At 37.6% G+C, this 16755-nt stretch overlaps 1 protein-coding gene across 1 annotated transcript in view; it reads right to left on the reverse strand.

Moving 5' to 3' along the window:
* sli (slit guidance ligand) overlaps positions 1-16755 on the reverse strand; it is a 445788-nt gene that overhangs the window by 36316 nt on the left and 392717 nt on the right. The gene's annotated exons all lie outside the window — the stretch shown is intronic.

A 16755-nucleotide genomic window follows, 5' to 3' on the forward strand; every position in this document is an offset into this window, starting at 1 on the left:
TCACACAACGCTTATTTAAGCGAATAAATCAACGTCCTATGTATACAAAGCAACCGTTCAACGAATAATTCGAGTTGTTATGCTGAAAATGATTATCGTATAGAGAAATATTTTAATCAAGCATTCTGCTTCTTTTTTATCGTGTTCGCCATTACTCTTTTCTTAATAGACAGCTTGATTAAGATGGTACACGAGTCAATTATACGCCAGTACCATAAACCACCGAAAGGTAAACACAGTATGCAATTTTTGGCTCGAGTTCACAAGCCAGATAAAAGAATAAGACACCCTTGGACTTATTCGTTCTGCCATCTCTGCGAGTAGGTACCTACGACACCTACGTATTTTGAACAGAAACGAAGAAACTATAATCCTGTCTAGTTTTTTAATCAGTCTAGAAGGATTTACGAGGATTAAGATAAATGAAGCAGAAGACACAAGTGACTAGATTAAAAAATTGGGCTTAAGAGATGGCTGAGACCGTCAGACGGGTAATTGAAGGTGAGGAGGAACATTTTAAATTCTTGGTAGGAAGTTTTCAGTTCGAAAATTTGAATACGAGATGAAAAATATTTTTACCATTTCACTTTTGATTTAGAGGAAAATGGAAAATCGTATTAAGATAGAAAAAAATGTTATTTCTGCATTTCATTAATATAGAAAACAAAAATGAATCAAAAATGTAACATAAGCCCCTCTGAAAACCCAATAAAAAATCACAGGTCACCGAATTTTCTCACTTTTATAAACTTTCAAGAGCTTACTGTGTGATCAGGTGAGCCCGTACAAGAAAAGTAACCATAAATTCGAAATCACCGCCCCTAAACACCAAGCAACCCATAGGTCGCACGAATTTTCCGTTTTTCCCCAATTTGGGAGTCTATTGTGGGGCACAGGGGGCACATATCGAAAAAGTGAGTAGAAATTCGAAATCAGCGCTATCAAAAACATAACAATCGATATGTCACATGATAACAATTTTCTCCCACAAAAATTGACCAAAATAGGGGTTGAAAGGGGGAGTACAGCGCCGCAGTTTCAAAATTGGAAAGAAATGGTTCCATTCTCAGAAAATGCCAAGTGTTGAGAAAACCCACACCCCGCAGCCATTTAATATACAAGGTTCAAGATATTTCATCAAATTTTTCATTTTTTGGACGATTCTGAAACAAATCCACCCCTAAAATAAGGGATGAAAACATTTGAAAATCATCGAAAAAAGTAACCAGGGTATCAAATTACATGTTTTTGATAGCGCTGATTCCGATTCTGAAATCCGTTTGACCCCAAAACCAAAATAGTGTCCTCTACCGGGAAGGGATGAAACACAAAATTCCGGCCCTCCACACTCACAGGGTAGCTCAATTTTGATTTTGGGATCAAACAGGGCTCAGAATCAGAATTACCGCTACTGAGAACCTATTTTTAAACATTCACATCGCATTTTTTGAAATTTCAAGTTTTCAACCCCCACCCACCCTCATCCCTATTTTCATCTTAATTTTGATCTTAGGGTCAAACAGCTTTTGGAATAAGAATCACTGCCTTTGAAAACTCAAATTTTGGCATCCATATTGTTTTTTTTTTCAATTCCAAATTCCACCCCTCTCGCTTCACAACCACAACCACCCTCCCCACCACCAATTCACCATTTGGAGACCTAAGCACTGATTTTGGGATCAAATGATTTCCAGAACCGGAATCAGCAGTTCCGAAAACCTACAAGTGGACACTCATCTCACTTTTTTAGCAGGTTCAAAATTTTTTCATCCCTTATTTTAGGGGTGAATTTTTTGAAAAGTACGCAGAATATCCTAATTTGATGCAAAACCTCAAAAGTACACACCAGGAGGTCACATTACTTGTTCTTCCAGCACTGGGAATTGGAAGTTATCCCATTTCCCCAAATTCGAGTGCATCCCCACCCCCATTTTGGTCAAATTTTGAAAAAAATTGAATATCCTGTGACATATTGTTTGTTAAGTTTTTGATCGCGCTGATTTCAAATTCAAACCTACTTTTTGATTGGAGCCCTCTGGAGTCTGTAATAACTTTCCCTCTCCCCAATTTCAAAAAAAATCATTTCCACCCCTCTCCCTTCATAACCACAACCACCCCACCACCAACTGTCCAGTTGAAGGTCAAAGCACTGATTTTGGGATTAAATGGTTTTCAGAATCAGAATCAGCACTTCAAAAAACCAACAAGTCGACACTTATCTTACTTTCCAAGTGAGTTCAGAATTTTTTCATCCCTTATTTTGGGGGGTAAATTTTTTGAAAACACGCAGAATATCCTAATTTGATGCAAAATCTCAAAAGTACACACTTGGAGGTCACATTATTTGTTCTCCCGGGATTTTTTTCCAGAAGTGATGCCATTTCTCCAAATTTAAGTGCACCCCCACCCCTGTTTTGGCCAAATTTTGAAAAAAAATTGAATATCACGTGACATATCGTTTGTTACGTTTTTGATAGCGCTGATTTCGAATTCAAGCTTAGTTTTCTGATTGGAGTCCTCTGGAGTCTGTAATAACCCCCCTCTCCCCAATTTTAAAAAAAAAATTGAAAAAATTCGAGTGACCTATGGTTTGCTTGGGTTTTCAGGGTGCTGATTTCGAATTTACACTTATTTTTTTGATTCGAGCCTCTTGGACGCCACAGTAAGCCCACCAACTTCTTAAAATTGAAAAATCCGCGAGCCAATGATTGATCGGATGTTCACAAATGCTGATTAGCTCCTTCTATGGTAATCTCAAGAAACCTAATAATAAGTAAGTACACCGTTCTGCTCACAAGTAAGCCATTCCTCTTTCTCGATTCAAATATTTGTGTATTATCAACCTGAAATCTCAATTCGGCGAAATTCACACACGTTTTTAATCACGCCTGTACATTATACGATCTCGTACTTATAGGGACGAGTACCGAGCGAGTGAGACAGAGAATGTAAAACAGAACCGAAATCACTCCAACCCATCCCCGATGAAGAAGACGCGACCACGTCGTCGTCATCTCTCATTTAAAGAGAGATATTTCCATCAATAAATCTTGTACTCGTTACAGTAACCGAAACTGGCTGACAACGGATACCCACTAGAGCTAGAGCAACGAGGACGAGCTTTTAATAGCTCTAAAATGTATCAGTAACACCTTCGTATAATACGTACATATACATAGCTTACACACTACACGAAGAGTATAACACTACATATATCTTCTATCTACGCCATCGTCGTCATATCCGCGCCTCAATCTCTCACCAGATTTAATAACCAATTAGAAATAAATTGCGGGTATTGCCCGATCCATCTCTCAGATGGTTTCTTCCGAAACCTCTAAAGGCAAAGCGTTCGTAATAACCTTCTTATAGTACCACGTAAGACGCGCGTAAGTATTTATTTCGGTCTTCGGATTAATTAAACTCATCCGAGGAATACCGAACACGATGATGAGTTCAAAGAGATAGACACAGAGAGGAAGATTGCTGCAGCGGAATTAATCGTGTGTATAATAAACTAGGTCTCGTGTTACGTGTTCGCATCTCCTCGCTTGTTGTCGTAATGTGTGGCCAAAGGTGCGTGGGTGCTCCTTTTTTTTTTTTTTTTTGAAAGTATTCTTGACACGTTTTTGTATAGAGCAACCCTTATTGCTGGTAGTGGGGTATTTTTTAGGGTATACTTCTTCGTATTGTTTAGTTATGAACTTGCGAGTTGAGTTTACTATAGAATGAAGGGTAGTGGAGCGTGTCGCAGTCGTTGCTCCGCATTGGGATCTAAAGGACAACTCTTGCACGAACAGGTGTGCGATGGGATGGCGGATTAATTATTGTAGGTAATCGTAATGCATTTAAGGTGTGGAGAGATCGAACACCCGAGTACGGAATTTTAATCGAGATGTACGTAGAAGTACATACTGCGGCAACTGGGTCGTAAAAAATCTCGTTTTTATTTATCGGTTAAACGAATAAAAACCATCGACAGTGCCCCTGCCCCATTCCGGACCTCAACCTCAGTTTCCCTTTGGTCGAAAGAAAGAAAAAAAAAAATGTCGCGTTGAGCTTTGGGGAATGGTACAACGAGTAGTGAGTTTTCCATTCGAGAAGAATATTGAAGTTGATTCGATAAGGTGTAGTCTTACGAAATGCTCTCTTTATTCGTATAGTACGTACATATGGACGAAGAAAGGAAGAAAAAAAAAAGACTCTTGAGAATACACGTAGGCCAGGCCAAGCCAAGCCTTCTAGGCCGACAGAGAAAAAGATACGACGACGACTGCACCATCGTACCCCTCCCCCTCTCGCCTTGAAACAAGGGGGAATGAAAAAACCCCAACGATAAGGGAGTAGCCTTTGAAGAAGCTCTCTCGTCGAATTATCCAACTTCGACTGCGTAAGTAAGTAAACTGCACATGATGACGAATTATTCAAATTACAACGCGAGACAGGCTCCGACTACCAAGTGCCAAATGCAGCGTGCAAAAAGCTCGCAGCTTAAGGCGTTCGGTTCGAGCTTTCGAGAGACTCTCCGCTGCGTTGTTTACGTATTCATTATGGTAATAAACATAGTATAATTGACCGGAAGAATTACGACTAAAATTTAAGTTGTTTTTTTTTCTTCCTTTGGTATTTCGCATTTTGAGCATCGAAGTCCACGTGATGCGACAGGACCTCCAGTGTTGCCAACAGACCGTTTCAAAAAATCTCAAGGTGAATGAAATTATTCCACAAGATACTAATTTTTGTACCCTCTACCTGATTTGGGGTGAGAAGGAGGGGGAAAGTGAGAAGAAATCGGAGTGGGAATTTTTCTTCAGGGTGATAAGAGGATGAGAAGAAAATTTTTCAAAAATCAATTCATTAAGAAATCCACCACGTTCATCACGACCCCCCCCCCCCAACCAAAAAACCACAACCATCTGCAAACAAATTTGAAACCCTGAATTACAAAATTTATCAAATCGCAGCTCAAAAATCATCAGAAAACCAGATTTCAGAATCTTGAAATTTCTACGACTATTCCATAAAATCGTAAGATAAAATCTCGACAGTTGGCAACACTACAATTGGACAAAAAAAAACGCCACCATTGGCATTGGAACAACAACCGAACAGGCTTAAAATCGGCGTCGAACGAATTGTTTTGTTTAAATTTCTTTAATTTAATTTTAAAGATGTTTGTTTATGTGTTTAAAAGCGAATTGTAAAGGAATTATGTTTTAATTTGGTAAATGACGATAGGGTGTTTGAGAAAAAAGCCTTGTAGAGAGTCGTTCGCTTTGTTTTTTTTACGTCGTCTTCGTCGTCGTCGTCGTCGCCGTCGACGCGACGAAAAACGTTAGTTATTTTATTCGCAGAAGGGAAATTCGAGATTTTTTCTCCACTCGCTGAAATACGAGTAATGGGACAAAGAAAACGAAAGATTAATTTTATCGATTCTCGCAGCCTATTTCGCGCATAATCGTTCCGCGATCGAATCTATACTCCAGCTCCGCCGTGAAGGGTCGTAAACACTATACCGCGGCGTGTGAGTCAGCCTTGTTTTTCTTCTCTATCTCTTGCAGTTCTTATAAGAGTACAATGAGATGGTATTTTTATACGTGAAAATATGCTCGAGGGTGATTAATCGATTGTCGTCGAGTTTAAGAAATATTGTAAGTACTGACTACGTTATCCCTGGAGAAATGAAGGCGACGACGATGCGGTGATTGCGATTGATGACGAGATTGCACCGAGCTGATACCGTGTTGGGATATTTTCCACAACGTGGTTGTAAAAATATAAGTGTACTGTAATCGCTCTTTAGATTAAATTACTTCCGAAGAGCCTCTTTTTTTTCAACGAATTTTCGCATAATTATTCAGCAATCTTTCGAAACGGGTTCAATCAGTTCATAAAATCAATACTTCGTCACCATAACAGCTCCAGCAACCCTTTAGATCTTTTCGACACGGGGTGGACACTATGAGAGCCGAGAGGCAATGAGATACATCAGTTAGATCGGAAAATCAATTCTAAATTTGAAATCAGCGCCCCAGAAAACCCAACAAATCACATGTCTCACGAATTTTTCAATTTTATTGAAATTGAGTGGCTTATGGCGAGGCTTAGGAAGGTCATATCAAAAAAATGAGTTTAAATTCGAGACCAGCGCTACTGAAAACATAACAAACGATATGTCACAAGACAGCAATTTTTTCAAATTCACTCAAAATATGTGTATGTGGGGGGGGGGAGAGGGTGCACAACCCATAACCCTAGAATTGGAAACTGGAAGCAAATGACCTAATTGGGGGAATACAGTGAGCATATTAAAAGAGGGGAGATGAAAAAATTTCAAGCCATCACCCCAAATCAGAAGTGAGCTCTTTGAAGAATGGGGATGGAGGATTGGAGGGGCTTGAAATTGAAAATATAGAAAAATGTAATATGGGAGCCAAAATACAGGTTTTTAAAGGTGATGATTCGGATTCCGAACTCTGCTCCATATCAAAATCGAAACAGAACGCTTCAAAGGATGGAGGAACGGGGAGAAGGGGTTGAAAATCAAAATCTTGAGAAATTCAAGGCAAATGGCAGGGCTTGTACTCAACTTTTTTCAAAAAAAAATAATTTTAGTAACAAAACAGGGTGTAAAAAGTAATCAAACTATTTTAATGTAGAAAAAAAAATCACCAAAAAAAAGTTGAAATATTTTTACTACATATTTGATGAAAAAGCGAAACTTTTCATCAATTTTTGGCACCGAAGTAAGAATTTTTGCATTTAGAGGCAAAAAAAAATTTTTTTTGAAAAAAGTGAGATTTTGACAATTTTAACAAGAGAAAGGGCTTTTGAGCAATTTCTTGCAAAAAAGCAAGACTTTTGGGGAAAAAAATTAAATTGCAAAAGAGCAACAATTTTTGTAAAAAAGCAAATGGCGCCCAATGTGGGGCGCCAAATGAGCGGGTTGGAGGAGTATCCTTGAGACCACTGTATAAGGAACGACTCAGCTCCATAAGATTTGGAGAAGCTACTTGAGCAGGTAGGCTAACTCCGAGGCGAGTGGGTTAGGTAACCACACCCATTAAAGCTGAATAGACCAGCTACATAGGTTCGGCAACAAACGTGAAAAGCAATACAATAATTGCAGCACAATAATGTGTTCAAAATGGCGTGTATTAATTAACAAGCTACATATGATTAATTAGACACTCGTCATTGTCGTGGTTCCTTGTTTTTTACAGGACATTGGAAATCACATTTTAGTGGTACCCTAACAGGGTGAGGCGAATGCCTATGCCCCAGCGATTATTCTGGGGAATCGACTTTGTTTTGAGCTTTCACGTAGTAGTTTCCTATTGCTCCCTACACTATCTACAAAGTAGCTCATACATCGCTAGCTAGGTTTTTACAACCCTGAGTTCAGTAATCAGTACTACCTATAGTTGCCCAAACCAGTTACAGCTTTTTGATACCGGCAACAGATTGCGTGCATTTCTGTTGCCTCTGCTGTTCTGGTGCTCGGAGCTTAATGTGTAATAGATGTTAAATGCACTACAATACAATGGTTACATTACACGTTAAATCCTGTGTCTCTAGCGGGATTTGAACCCACGACCTCTTGTTCAGAAAGCTGTGGCTCAACCCACTACCCCACCTAGCGCTAATTAGACACTAGACACAAACAATACAGAAATAAAAGGAATCCCTAACAGTGAGTATACAATTACAATATGTGAACTAATCTACATACAACAAAATTAAAACTAAAGAGGTGTCTTCTACCCAGGCCCGGACCAACCCACCAAGTTACCGAGGAAATCCCGGTGGGCCGTGACGTATTTGGGCCGATGAGGTAAAAACTGGGCAGCTTAAAAAATTTTTGAATGAATTTTTATGCTGAGTATCCTGCACTTTAAAAAATGGGAGAAAAAAATTTGGCTGATTAATTGAGGAGCCCAAAACCAGGGGCGTTAAAATGGGATATCTCTGTGGGCCATGTGTTCTTGGGTCTGGCCTTGCTACCAAACTAGGAAGTGAATCCGAAACCAGTTCCAATAGATCACACTGCCTGTATGCTGGAAAACTACTACATCACAGCACAGCCACTTCCTACAGGTACACATCTTCCATTTATGGTGGAAGCTGCAGGTGCAATTCCAACCAGTACACTTCTTCAAAATTATTTTTGAAAAACCAAGATTTTTTTGCAGTTTTCAGGTAAAAAAAACCTTCTTGGTATTTTTGGGCAATTTTGCTAAGAAATGAAATTTCTGTTGATTTTTGACAAATTTTCAACAAACAAAAACAAAACTTGAGTTATTTTTAAAAAAATTTATTTTTTTGGAATTTTTTGCAAAAAAGCGACAATTTTTAGCAAGAAATAAAACTATTCAGAAATTTTAACAAAGTTTGTTTTTTTTTCATTTTTTATCCTTAGGAACTTTTGGCGAAAAAGTGAGACTGACAATTTTAGCAAAAGGTAGAGCTTTACGAGTTTTTTAAAATTTGAAAACAAAATCAAAATTGAGTCCTTGAGAAGAGGAGGGGGGCATAAAAGGGGTCGAATGTCATAATTTTGAAGAAAAAATGCATTATGAGTATCAAAATATAGGTTTTCTGAGGCGGTGATTCTGATTCTGAAGCTCATTTGACATCAAAATTGAAACTGAGCTTTACAGAAGGTGGAGAATGAAGGGGTTGAAATTTAAAATTGTTTAAAAATACAATAAATGGGCGTCTATGAAAAAAGCGTAATTCAATAATTATTTTTCAAAAATGCAATATGGGTATCTAAAATACAGAACGATGATTCTAGTTACGAGACTAGTTCGATATGAAAATCAAAACTAGAATTTCCCCAGAAGGAATGAAGGGAGGGGGTTGGCGACAAAATTGCAATATCGATCTCAAAATGTAGGTTTACAAAGACGGTGATTCTGATTCAGAAACCCATTCAACATCAAAATCACAACTAAGTAACTCTTACAGAGGGTAGAAGATGCCTCAATTTTTTGAAAAAACCCATATCAAATTTTTTACTTAAATTTTTTTTACGAGACTTTGTGAAATTCATCCGATGAATTAACAACGTTGATGCATAAAAGGATCGAATTACATCGCGGTTGCATAATTTGCAATATTTTCATCCACATAAATCGAATTTGAGAACCGATACTTTACCGAAGACATCACGGAGCCCTTCACACCCTCGCCTCTCTTCCTACCTCATCTGCAAATGTTTACTCAACTTACAACTCGGGGCCGAGGAAAAAACCATCCTGCAAAGGAACACGAACACGACGACGGGGATGCTTTTCATTAGCCGATTGTCTTGTTCTTTAATTCGAAGACAAACTTCTTCCCTCACACTAAAGCTTTTTCAATAACGCCGTGTAAATGTTTGTCTTTCGGAAAGATGCGACGTCCTCCCCGCGCCCGTCCCATCGTCTCATCGAATTCGAGTGGCGCGTGGCGTCGCACCGCTCGGCCATAGCGAGACGAAAAGGATTGCGAAAAATATGAAGAAAAAAAATTTAATTAAAAAAGACAAACCTTTCGTTTGCCAATAAAACAATACGAAATTTACGTTTTTAATTAAAATTCAAAAAGAAGAAGTGGAATGAGAAACGACACCGAAGTGAACCGAAGTAAAAAAAAAGCTCGTCATCGATTCCTCCTCGTACACATCTTGGTATACATAGACTCGGCAACAGGTACACATCACAGCCTGCTACGACCACCTCAGGATCGTAAATTATTTTGGGGGGAAAAAGTACCTATACGTAGGTGAAAACCAGCTCCATGCGACTCCTCTAATTAACGACAGACTAAAGAGTACTTGAAAATTTCATCCTCATAGCGTGATCCTATAATGATTATACACATTCTTTCGTCGCGATCGAATCGATTTGAATTTTTTATCACCTCGTTGGCGTTCGTTAATTTTTAAATAAACGATCATAAAGTTGACCTTTTTTTTGTTGGTTGGAAATTGGAGCTGGTCTTGGAGCTTACAGGGCAAGGAACGAACGGTGTGAATTACGAGTGTTTTTCTTCCAGGAGGGTTCCAGATCAGATTACATATACCTGTCTACCCCCCCCCCCATCCCACATCTATATAATCTGATATTCATTTATCTGCGGTTTTAAATTATTGATTTCGGTTTTAAAAAACTCGTCTCATCGCGTTTCAACGAACCGTCGCTGGCGCGGAAATTACTATGGAAATTGTGTCGAAAAATACGCGAAATGGAATCGACATCCAAAAAAAAACAAAACAAAACAACAAAAGCAGAAAAAAACAGAGCAACAACATAGACGATCTACCAACAAACAACGGTACCATTCGTACAATAATATTATACGAGTAAATGAAATTCATCTACACGACGAGAAAGAAAGGGGTGTGAATATAGTATAGTTGAAACGCAGCGGCAGGGTGGATGAAATTTTAATGGAAAATGGCAACTTCTCGAAAAACAAAACTAAAAATAAAATAAAAAAATACACGCAACAGAGAGAAAAAACCTCCAAAAACAAAAGAAATAATAATACAATTCGTTTAATTTAATCCGCGACGGACAATGGATTATTTTAATGGATTTTTAACGTGCGCGTGCGGAGGGAAAACAAGATGAAAAATCACAGGGTGTTGAGCAAATTTTCATATATTCCTTAATCGAATGAAACGACGTTGAGTTTTACGAGCTGAAGTGCTCGTGGTTTTTTTTTGGAATATTTGTATGTACGTTTAACTTCCGAGGACTACGAGTAGTGAAAAGGTGGCTGGTTGGATTTTCGTGCAAGTATAGGATTCTTTTTCCTCTCAAAAAACGTGTTGTTAATATATTCTCGTGTATTATGTAAACGTGTCGTGATAAATTAAAGTACGATATGATCGGTGCGTATTCGATGAAACGCATTACAAATGTGTACCAGTTAACCTCGACAAGTGGTTCTTTTTTTATTATTTTCACGACTGCATGAGTGCATGTGTATTTTCTTTCTCTCATCGTTGTGTATATTCTTCTCGACGTAATTCATTTTTTCCCGCTTGAATTTACGCACATACTCGTATAGTAGGTTTAGAGGTGCCTACCCTTTTTTTTCAACTTTTTCAAGTATTTACTGGTGATTTAAAACCGGAGCAGTCGTTTGTCTTTTAGTTTTTATTAGTGTCATTTTTCCCCTCAAAAAAAAAGGAAGAGAATTCCGCGTGAATGAATAACGATCGAATAAAAAAACGATGTAAATGTTGTAGAGAAAAGCGGTTAGGTTGTGTGTACTCGACGAGAAAAAGAATGATCGATGTTTCGAAATTATAATAAAATTGCGAAGACGTGAATTCATTATTTAATTAATTAACACCAAGTACATACCAAACAATGGATTTTTTTCGATCGTTTGGACATCGATTTTCTCCTATATTTTTAAAATAAAAAAATAGACGACCATCGAGGATAGAAAAATTTCAGCAACCCAATCGAAAAACTGAAGAACTCTCAAGGTTTAGCAGAAAATTCGACCTTTGAAAATCTGAAATATAAACTTACAATGAGAAATTGTCACCTCAAAGGATTATTTTTTTCAAAATGTTGGAGCTAGGGAGACACTAAAAGATTTAATTGCAATAATAAATAAATATTCGAACTCGACGACCCCGAATCAGGAAGTGAAAATCGACGTCATACCATATTTTAATGATTTTTCAAAATTTTTCAAAATTAGGCTAGAACTCAAAAGAGGTTGAAGGGGTCGTACACGAAAAATGAGCCAATATTCGAACTCAGAACCTTAAAAAACCTAGTAAATGACCCATTTTTTTAACAGAACTGGACGAGCGTAAGGAGGGTTTAAAAATAGTCTAATCGAAAAAATAAACCAAAATTTGAATTCGGCATCCTCGAAAACCTAACAAACGATACGCCACAAGACATATTCAAATTTCCGATATTTTTACCAAATTTGAAGACATTGGCGAGGGGAGGGAGAGGACAGTAGGGCCGGATCGGAAAAATAAGCCAATATTCGAATTCAGCATCCTCTAAAACCTAACAAACGATACGTCACAAGACATTTTCAAATTTTTGGATTTCTACCACACTTGAAGACCCTGGCGAGGGGGTGGGAGGGATCAGAAGGACCGGATCGGAAAAATAAACCAATATTCGAATTCAGCATCCTCGAAAACCTAACAAACGATACGTCACAAAACATTTTACATTTTCAGATATTTTTACCAAATTTGAAGATATTGGCGAGCAGTGGGAGGGGTCAGAAGGATCGGATCGAAAAAATAAGCCAATATTCGAATTCAGCATCCTCGAAAACCTAACAAACGATACGTCACAAGACATTTTCAAATTTTTGGATTTTTACCACACTTGAAGACCCTGGCGCATGGCGGGGGGGAGCCTGGGAGGGATCAGGAGAACAGGATCGGAAAAATAAGCCGATATTCGAATTCAGCATCCTCGAAAACCTAACAAACCATATGTCACACGCAATATTCAATTTTTGGTATTTAATATCATTCAGGGTGGGATGGAAGGGGGGGGATTAAAAAGGTCGAATCAAAAAATTTCAGCCAATATTCCAATTCAGCATCTTCAAAACCTATCAAATGACGTGTGACACGTCATTTTTAATTTTTTTGCACCTTTACTCTACTTAAGGCGCTGAGAGGAGAGGGGTGGTATCAGAAAGTATCAAATCGAAAAAATAAGCGGATATTCGAAATCAGCACCCTCAAAAACCCAACAAACGATATGCAACACGTCATTTTCAATTTTTTGGCGCACTTTAGTCCTATTTAAGGGCACTGGAAAGGGGGCGGAGGGGGAAGGGTGACTTCAGAAAGGGCCAAATTGAAAAAATAAGACAATTTTATTTGATTCAAGTATGTTCAAATTAGTAAGCATAAACGTGCCAGTTCAAGTACAAAATTTATATAGATTCCGACTGGAGTTAATTTCAGGGCTCCTTCGACCTCCCTCCCCCCACCCCATTAGGAAAGGTCAAAACATCAAAAAAATTAAAAATTAAAGTGACGTATCGTTTTCAAGGTTTTCAAGGGTGCTGAGTCCGAATATTGACTTATTTTTATGATTCGACCCCTTCTAAGCCACCCCCACCCCACCACTGTCCTTTTAATGAAGTGAAAATTTCAAAAAATCCAAATCGTCTAATAACGAGTCATTCACTAGGTTTTTGAAGGGGCTTAATTCGAATTTAGATTCATTTTTTTCCGATTTGACTCCTCTGGAACCCCCCCTCCCTTCACCAGTGCCCTGAAATATGGCAAAAAAAATGTACTTACCAAAAATTAAAAATGGCGTGTGACGTGTCGTTTCTTAGATTATCGTGGGTGCTGAATTCGAATATGAGTTCATTTTTTCGATTTGACCACATCTGTAGTCCTCTCCCCTCCACCTATTTCTCAAATCGACCGGGATGAGAAGGGCTTTCGAATACTGATCGACCAAAATAACTTTAGATTAAATCAAAATTTTTAGAGCCATTTCTTATAGAGCATCAAAAGCTACGTTTTTTTGTTTTTGGTTCTTGGCATTTTTTTCCTATCAAACAATTAAAATAAGTTTTTTCGGGGCAAATCAATCGCATTTTCAGATCCTAAATTAATAGTGTTTTTTTAGCCCAAAATTTAAAAAATGAACCCAATTGCTTGGAATACAAAAGGATGGAACAGTTGAAATTAAAATTTTCAAAATTACATCGTATACCAACAATACACATGGGCAATTCGACGTCCTTTGATATTTCCAGATTGTCGAATACGTACCCCTTTCTGCTCGCTTCCACTGTTACTAGCTCATATTACACAAATAGGTACCTCTACCTACATATAGTGATGTGGATACAGAGTTTAGTCAAATTTCATACCCCCATATGCTCACGTATAGGTACTCGTAGGTAGAAGGTTCATTCAGATGCGGCTCTATAGAGACCCGTTGAAGCGGTAAATTAAACGTCTCGCGTTCTAGATAATTAAAATTTTCGTACGCTCGCGCACTTAATGACTATAATTTAAAAAGGCTCGTAATATAAAATTTTATACACTATGCAACAATGTGTGAGCGCTCGTACAAAATATGTACCTCGCAGTGTACTGTGAACGAAGGTCGGTAAGTCTAGGTGTGTATTATGAGTCTTCTACACTAGACTCTTATACGAGTACGTACGTTTAAGGGTATTTTGAATGATTACAATACATTTGTTAATGTTTATACCGAATTAAACTCGGGCCTCCATTAAATAATTTACTTGCACGTTGGATGATACTACTCGTACATTGTACACCTTTCTGTAAACGCTTGTCTACGCAAGACCCTGTGTGTGTAGGCCTTTTTTCACCTCCCTGGCCACCGTCTTGCTTTTTAGTATAAAGAGTAGCATTAATATTTTATAGCTTCGGGGGTATGCGTATGTGTAATAAAACCTCCACATATGATGCTGCTTTTCAATTATACTCGCGCCGAACTTGACCCATGTCTCATAAATTATTTCAAACTCACGTGTGCAGTGTTTTGGTCTCTCCACACCTGGTTTTGCCACTCTCTCGCTCATCCTTATTGTATACGAGAGACGACATTTCTCGCCTTTTTTTCGGTTTTGTTTTCCTCCAAAGTAGGTATCGGCTAAACATTACGAGCTATTAATGATTTCGCGCTTTAACGAGCCGTCTCGTTGCGCCTGTTTAACGCGAAATTAGCTTTCGCATTCCGCCCCACGTGTTAACACGTATTTTTTTCCTTTCGCAAAGATACCTCCCTCTTGGCAGCTCCTGGGTCTCTTCCTCCTCCTTCTATACTGACGTATCCGAAAAGGCGAATTGCTCGTATTGTGCACGGGTAATTAAACCAACGCCAACGAACGGTTCTACAAGAAAGGTTAATTATTTTAAAGATATTTCGTAATACATTTTAATATCCCCTTCTACGTATCTTCCTCCTTATTTATACTTTCTTATGCCCATCGGAGCATTATCACGATAAGCTCTAAGTATATTATGCTTTTATTTCTTCAGTAATTCTTACTCCTCTTTTTTCTTTTTCGTCGCTCGTCTTCTTAACAGATCTTTTCGTATAGTATACGAGGATATGGGCAGGTAGGGTACTACAGACTGTGAGGTCATAAACGAGGAAAATAATGTTCGTCACGTATTTATTATTATTATGATGATGAGACGAGTCGCTGCGTTTACTGTGCAGTCTTAAGAGTGTAAACCCTGTTCGAAGTTCACACAAAAGAGTGCCCTCTTTCGCCTGGACTCGATGTAATGATCCGTTAAACTATGCCTAATAGTTTTGCTATTATTATCATTATTATAAATGGAGCAGGACGAGATATCGTCGTCTTCTGGACAATTTGCCTCGACGATGCCATATATCCCAGCGTGTTCGAGTAATGCACACGTACCTAGCTGAGCAATACGACACGATTATAAGAAGTGTAAAAAAGTGCTTTTAATTTTCCTTTTATTGCCCACCACCTCTCATTGTGTTTAGTTTATATTCGAAGGTGCCTGTAGAAGCGGGAAAGGGTAGAGAGGGTAGGTTTTGAATTGCTCGTTCGTTGTCGCTCAATTGATGATGGTACTTGATACGAGTTTTTATTGCCAAGAATGGCGAAGAGATGATTGGATGTTGGGAAAGGGTGAATTTTGTGGTCTGCTTTTTTTTTACGACTATTGATCGTTATTTGGGAAATTAAAAAATTTCGATCGAAAGGGTTGTAGCTCTGAAGAAAGAGACATTAAATTATTGACAAAAAAAACAATAGTAATTCATCAAAAATTACCCACTTGACACTTACTTACTTATTTGTACTTACAAAAAAAAAAAAAAAAAATGTTTACAAAAATTACCAGTATTTACTAAAATTTTTAGTAATTACCAAAATCAGCAGAAAATTTCCACAATTACAATTACTAATATTTCACCAGAATTACCAATAATCTACCAAAATTGCAGGTAATTACCGAAATTACATGCAAGTAGTTACCAAAATTACCGGTACCAGATTTTCCAAAATTACAATTACCAATAACTGGCTAAAATTACCAAAATTACCAAAATTACCAGAATTTACCAAATTGTTAGAAATAACCAAAATTGCCGGTAATTGTAATTTTTTTTACCAAAACTGATCATTTGTCAAAATTATCAGTAATTAACCAACATTTTGAGTGAGCAATTTTGCAAAATTACCCGTATTCACCAAAATCACCAATAACTTTTCAAAAATTACAATTACCAATAATTCACTAAAATTGCCAAAATTACCAAAATTTACCAAAATTGTCAGAATTTGCCAAAATTACCAGTATTTATCAGAATTACCAGTAATTTTCCAAAATTACAATTACCAATAATTACCAGAATTTACCAAAATTACCAGTAATTGTAATGTTTTACCAAAACTACCAGTAATTGTAAAGGTGCGGCTATACTGAATTTAACCGTAACCTTAAACTTAACCCTAGAAGTTAAACAAAAGCAACTTTTATGTTGACGTACATTAAATTCAGTATAAACCAGTCTTATTCTTAAGTTAAGGGAATAAGTTTACGGTTAAGTTCAGTATAGCCCCTCTTTAATGTTTTACCAAAACTGATGATTTATTGAAATCATTAGTAATTTAGCAACATTTTTAGTCAGCAATTGTCTAAAATTACAAATTTACAATTATCAATATTTCAGCTCAATTACCAGCAATTTACCAAAATTGCCAGTAATTACCAAAATTACCAAT

This window comes from Planococcus citri, chromosome 4, assembly GCF_950023065.1.
Source record: "Planococcus citri chromosome 4, ihPlaCitr1.1, whole genome shotgun sequence".
In the NCBI taxonomy this organism is placed as follows: Eukaryota; Metazoa; Arthropoda; class Insecta; order Hemiptera; family Pseudococcidae; genus Planococcus; species Planococcus citri.